The sequence below is a fragment of the Otolemur garnettii genome, unplaced genomic scaffold (genome assembly GCF_000181295.1).
Source record: "Otolemur garnettii isolate 467f Iridium unplaced genomic scaffold, OtoGar3 scaffold00066, whole genome shotgun sequence".
NCBI classification, from domain to species: domain Eukaryota; kingdom Metazoa; phylum Chordata; class Mammalia; order Primates; family Galagidae; genus Otolemur; species Otolemur garnettii.
The window spans coordinates 9,725,069-9,731,874 of NW_003852461.1; positions in this window are offsets into that span (position 1 = coordinate 9,725,069).

Below are 6,806 nucleotides of genomic sequence, written 5' to 3' on the forward strand. Positions count from 1 at the left end.
CTTATTGAATAAATCTTTGAACACATTTGAAATTACTTTCATAGAATAAACTCTTAGAAGCGGAGTTGCTAGGTCAAAAATTGTATACATTTTAAGACTTCTGATATACATTTCCAAATTGGCTTCCAGAAAGGTTTTGCCAATATTTGCTCCCATTGGTGTCCACACCAAAAATAGGCTTTTATTATCACTGTTTTTCATCTTTGCTGAGTAGGTAGATGAAAATGGCACTGTACCATATCAGAGACATCTTCATCATTTGGGTTGAAACGATGGGTGTGGGGTGGCACCTGTGGCTCAAGGAGTAGGGCACCAGCCCTATATACTGGAGGTGGTGGGTTCAAAAAACAAAAAGGGAAGAAAGAAAAGATGGGTGCGATCTGAGTAGGCAGAAAGGGAGGCAAGAGCTGGGACATAAGATGTCAAGTACCACCCAAGTGTCCACGAGACTTCAATCTTTTTTTTTTTTTTTTGAGACAAAGTCTCACTTTGTCACCCTGGGTAGAGTGCCGTGGCGTCACAGCTCACAGCAACCTCAAACTCTTGGGCTTAAGCAATTCTCTTGCCTCAGCCTTCCAACTAGCTGGGACTACAGGCACCTGCCACAATGCCCATCTACTTTTAGAGATGGGGTCTCACTCTTGCTCAGGCTGGTCTTGAACCCGTGAGCTCAGGCAATCCACCTGCCTCAGCCTCCCAGAGTGCTGGGATGACAGGCATGAGCCACCGTGCCAAGACTCCAACCCTTCAGTAAACAACCTGAACAACCCAACAACCCAGACAACAACCGAGAAATGTCCCTCTGCCCAAGGGAGGAAGAGCCTGCCCGGACAACAGCAGAAGGTGTGAGGCGTGTGCAGGAAGTTCACAGGGTCTGTACCAGGAAGGCCTCCTGGAGGAGATAGCCTGGAACTGACACCTGCAGGGGAAAAGGACTGGGTAGCTGCTGGGAGGAAAGGCTCAGAGATGATCCATCACGGCTTAGGAAAGGACTGGGTGGATTCTCTCCTTTCTTCCTTCATCCCATCAAAGCGTACTGGCAGCCTCCTGTGTGTCTCACACTGTTCTAGGAGCTGGGGACACGGTGATGAAGTGCACCAGAGCCTTCACAGGCCACATCTGCTTCTAATGTGGGAGTCAGGCTGAGCCGCTGCCTCTGGAGCCCCGGGACTTAACGCTCTGAAAGAAGAGGCACTTGTCTCACCCTGGTCACGTTCAGTCTCCTAAGCACCCAGGATAGAGCCTCCGTGAACCACTGTGAAGCTGGCAGACACCAGGGAAAAACCAGGGGCGGCCCAGAACAGGGGGAATCAAAACATGAGTGAGAGACGAGTGCAGCCAAAGAGGGAGAAGGGAGAGAAAAGAAGGGCAGGAGAACGAGAAGGGAGAACTGGGAGAGGGGAGGAAAAACAGAGGAGAAAGAGGGGCGCGTCTTTGGGGAGCAGACTGTGGGCTCCTAACACTCATCCGCCCGACTGCCGGCTGTTCATCATTTTCATCCTGCTCCAATGAGGTTAGACAGGGAGGAAAGAGGGCCGTCCCCAGAAGGCAGAACAGGGCATCTCCCTGCTCAAATCATTATGTGTGCAGCAGGTGGCTGAGCTGACATCCAGAACCTTCTGCCACGTTTCTGAGGACCCTCCCACCAGCCCACCCTCGTGTCAGCCTTGGTTCTGTGGCCTAACCAGATTATTTCTCCAAATGTTTCTCCCTCACTGCTTTTCAAAAAATAAATAATAAAAAATTACATCTTGCCTCTTGTCACATTTCCTGGACTTGGCACCTGGCTGTCTCTTCTGTAGCCTCAGATTAGACAACATGTATCTGCCTGGAACTGGTGTGACAACGTATAAAAGAACAGTGAGATCCGGAAGTCAAACGGGAATGGTAAAGGCAGAAAGCCGTCCTGGTCCTTCCCTTCCTCCCTCCATCTCTCTCTCTCTCTCTCTCTCCCTCTCCCTCTCCCCCTCTCTCTCTCCTTTCCTGATCCTCATTGATCAGCACACCTTTACAAATACTTTCACATTTTGTTTCATTTTTTCTCCCTTCTGAAGCCGGCTGTCCATAAAAAATTCAGGATGGATGTTCATTCCCTAAATGTCTTGGATAATTGGATGGAATTTCTAGCAAGTGTCAAGTATTTAGGATTAAAATAAAATCTCCTGACTTCAGCAGTATAACCCAAAAACTCTCATTAGTTACTTCACTTTATTTAAATATATATTTTTTCTTCAATGTTTTAGGTGATAAAGAAGATTAAAAATGATTCCATAACAGTCAGTACAGTATTTTACATTCACTGACCTTTTATGTAATTTGATATGTTCCTTTAGGAAGTCAGCTTTGGCTGCCTTGGGTGAAAGCTTGATTTATAAACATGGTCATGGGCGTGTGGGAAGGAGTGGGGGGACTATGCATTTCCCTTCCCATCCTGAATTTTTATCTTTTGAATCAGCTTATACCTTTTAGGAGTTCATTAATGTGTTTTTATTCTTCCTCCCTGATATATTTTCTCTATTAATGCTTCGTTCCTCAGAAGAACCGGGCAGGGCTGAGACGGGAGCCTGGGGGCTGGGTTGAAGGGAGAGGTGTTTACCAGAGGAACCTCTGAGCCGTGGCTGAGGTGGGGACAAGGGTGTCCTTGAGAAGACAGAGTGTCAGAGCTGAAGGGAGGTTCTGAACAGGCACCTGAAATGCCATATTTGGGATTCAACTCATAGTACATTTTGTATTACCCCAAACCTAGTTAATTATTCATTCAACTAATAAGTTATTCCTTGGTGAGAGATACCTGGTTGTCCTCTCTGACGCACCTTTCTCCAATGTCACTCATGTTTCTCCCAAATAACCCTAAATTCCAAGTTAGCTGCCATTCACACATTGTCACCAAGTTTACAAATTATTTCAGATACATTGTCTCATTTAATTCTCTTAGCAACTCCATTCTGCCCCAGTCATCATGTTTCCAAATCATGAAATGTAACTTTAGCAACTCGAGCCTTGAGCTCTGGGATTAAAAGTGCACCCTGCTTGTAAATACCACATCCAGACACATTGTAAAGAAACTACAGAGCCAAACAAGTTGCTCAGGCTAGGGAGAGAAGACTTCTATCACCTTTCAAATAATGGAGGACTGCAGATTTTTCTGTGGCCACACAGTGAAACGATGACTTAAAAGCGCTAAAGGGAGAGGAAAAAACTTGTACCTAGGATCTTATATACTCAGCTAAACAGTCACTCAAGAACGAGTGTGAAATAAGACATCATAGTCTTACAATGCTAAGAGTTTACCACCCCTAGGCCCACTTAAAAGTAAATCCAAAGAGGAGGGGCTGCAAGATTCAGTGGTGAGTGCAAATTTAATTAACTTACTTTTCAGAAGCCAACATGATGTAAAAAATGAAATAAAATCACTACATAACAAAGATACTTTTAAGAGGGGAGCAGGCCATTGATTTGCTACAGTATGCCAACTCCTTGTCTCATTCAGGAGGAGAGCAGTACGGAGTTAGCTTTAGAAGCTGGTGCCATGGCTCAGCCCACACACCGCGGCAGCAGGTTTGAACCTTGCCTGGGCCTGATTTACAACAACAACAAAAAATTTCAATTGTGTAAAGAAAAAAAAATTTTTTTAACTTTACAAAAAGTGGCTTAGAAATTTGGCTAAATGTTAGGGTTTGCTCAGTCTGAGTGGTGGGAATCTGGGTGTTTTCTGTATGTTTTATATAAGTTAAAAAATCAAAGTCTCTTTTTCTACTTGGCAGTCTGCAAGGAAGACTTTCCAAGTTCTATATCCTGTTTCAGGAAGGAATCCCACCCTAGAATTTTAATTTGGATGAATAGACCAATAAGTACCCCAAATTTAAAGACAAGCAACTATCCAAAGTTTATGAAACTGAAAAGTTGTAGGAAGCTTCTAATAAGACAGGGGCTTTGCCGGCTTTCTCTCTGTTACCCTGCAGAGCCAGCACAAGGCTAGATATTAACCCCTAACAAATGGATAGGCGTTGAAAGAATAAATAAATTAATGTGGCGGATATTAAGTAGCAAGGAAGAGTTTAACACATTTTAGAAAAATTGCTGCCAAAAATGTTTAAATTTTTTTTATCCAGCTATGATATAGATAATATAAATATCAATATTTTGGTTTGTATTTTGATCCAAGTTTGCCAGAATGAAGCAACTTCACTGCATTTTCCTTCCCTGCTAATCTTTCTTTCTTTCTCCTAAATGTGTTGCTCAAGCTGGGGGTTGGGGGGATGGGGGGGGATGACCCGGCCTGGATCTCTGATATCTTAGGAGGGCTTCCTCCCCCACCTCTCCCGTTCCCCTCCCTGTCCTGGCCCCTGCACAATCTCTGCCCACTGCCTTTCTCTCCTCTGTCACCCAGCCCTCCTGCTTCTCCCTCCCTGCCGACTTTGATGAGTAATAATGCAAATGAGCATTAATTCTCCTATTGAACTCTCACAACGTGCTGGTTATTGCACGTATCAGCTCATTTAATCCTCACACAATCTCATCAGATCTGTGTTAGCATTATCCCCATTTTACAGATGTGGACGCTAAACAGGAGATTAAGAAACTTGCGCAAAGCCAGAGAAAGAGTGGGTGGATCGGAGTCCAGAATTCAGCTCCTGGACAGTATGGCAACCTGCACGGCCCGGAGCTGCAGGAGAAGCGGGAAGGAAGAGGGGACGGTCCAGGGTCCAGCAGCAGCAGGACCCGAGCAGGGAGCCACTTTCTCCCTACCCTCTAAAGAGCGCTGACATTCAAGAAGAACTGGTCTGTGCCAGGAACTATTCCGAAGTCCTTCATCAACCATGGGAGGTGGAGTGTGAACCTCCCAACGTGTTGGGGAAACTGAGGCACAGACGAGGTGAGTAATTTGCCCAAAGTCACACACCAGTGAGCAATACAGCCAGACTCAGACCCAGGCAGCCAGGCCTGCAGCCCAGAATCCACTGCCCTCCTGGCCACCCCTGCTGCGGCTGACTCGGGCTGTAGCATCTCCTACCTGAGCTGTTGGGGCAGCCCCCCAGCTGTCTCCGGGTGCGGCCTCTGCGCCCTCCGCCCCGCCCCGCACCTCCCAGGCAGCCACCAGATGGTCTCAGAGAAACGAACTCAGGTGGTGTCTCCTTTCTTCTGCGGGAGCCCTGGGCTGGTTCCTCCGCGCCCAGGGCTGGAGTTCAGGCTCCTCAGAGGCCTTCCGGGCTCTCCCCGGCTCCCCGAATGGCCCACAGCCCCCGGGACGTGTCTCTGCACCTATGGTCACTTCTGTTTCCTTGCCTTCTCTGTTGGGGACTTCTCGTCCACTCCCTGACCAGCCCTCGGATCCTCCTCTGCGCCTCCCACCACCACCTCCTCCCACCACCTACCACAGCCTCAGCAAAGTTGTTTGGGCCGAGTCACCCCTCACGAGAACCTCCAGGAATGGAAAGGACAGGAGCCCCCAGCAGGTGTGTCCAGGACCCAGTGGCCGCCGGCCTGGAGGGAGCTGCCTTTTCACACTGGCCTGGGTGGAGTAGCCGTGGGGTGCAGGAGCCTTGGGGTGGAGCAGGGACCACCTTTCAGGATTTCTGGGTCTCTGGCACAAACTACTAACTAGACTAATCAACCGAGAGTGCACAGCTGCCTTGTGGAACGGGGAAATGGGAGGGGACATCTGGGAAGTCACCGCCAACATCCAGGGTGCGGCGAGCCGGGGCGCAGGCGGGCGAGGAGGTGAAGGCGGTGTCCAGGACAGCACTCCCAGCAGCTGCGTGGGGAAGAGACAGCGGAGCCGTCCTCCTCGGAGACTACAGAGAGGCTTTTCCACACAGACCGTCAGGTCAACCCTGTGGGGAAGACAGGGCAGACTCTACAGAGGGGAAACTGAGGCTCGGAGAAGCTACGTAACTGGGAACAGTCTGAGCGAAAGGAAGAATGAAGCGAAGTGTAGGATTTTGGGTGCAGGCGACAGCTCACTCCTTGCTATGGCCTGAGTGTATGTCTGCCCCAAATTCATAGGCTGACACCTAACCCCCAAGGTGGTGGTGTTAGAAGGTGGGGCCCTGGGGAGGTGGTTAGATCTTGGACGTGCTGTCCTCATGAAGGAGAAGAATGTCCTTATAAATGAGCCTTCGGATAACATTCATCCCCTCTGTCCCTCCAGCCACACAGCACACAAGGAGGCTCCATCTTGTCACCAGCCTTCACGGTGCCCACCCGGGACATCCTGGCCTCCAGAACTGTCAGAAATAAATTTCTGTTCTTTCTGAAGTAGCCAGTCTACGTTCTTTTTTTTTTGCAGTTTTTTTTGGCCGGGGCCAGGTTTCAACCCACCACCTCTGGTATATGGGGCCAGTGCCCCACTCCTTGAGCCACAGGTACCACCAAGTCTAAGTTATTTTCTTAGAACAGCAGGAACTAAGACACTCCTCCATCCTAGGGCACCCTGCACCCATATGGAAATGGCAGCCTCTCCCTTCCAGAGGAGCAGGAGGCACCGGGGCGGTGCAGGGAGCCGAACACTAGCTGGACAATGGCAACCTCACCCCTACTCTCCCCCCTCGCCCCCCAGCACCCCACACAGATCCTGTCCCTCTTGCTCCCCACTTTGGACCCCTCCCACGGGGTGCTCTGGTGCCTGGGGCTGCCAGGCTGGATGGTAGCAGATGGGACATCTGTGACTGGGGATTGTACTTCCCAGGGGTGACCTGCAGGATGTGTGAGCTGCACCCACCACCAGGGTCCTGCCTGGACCACCCCCAGACTCTGTCCTCACGAAGCCCCCAGGCTATTTAATGTATCCCCTGTCGCCGATGTCT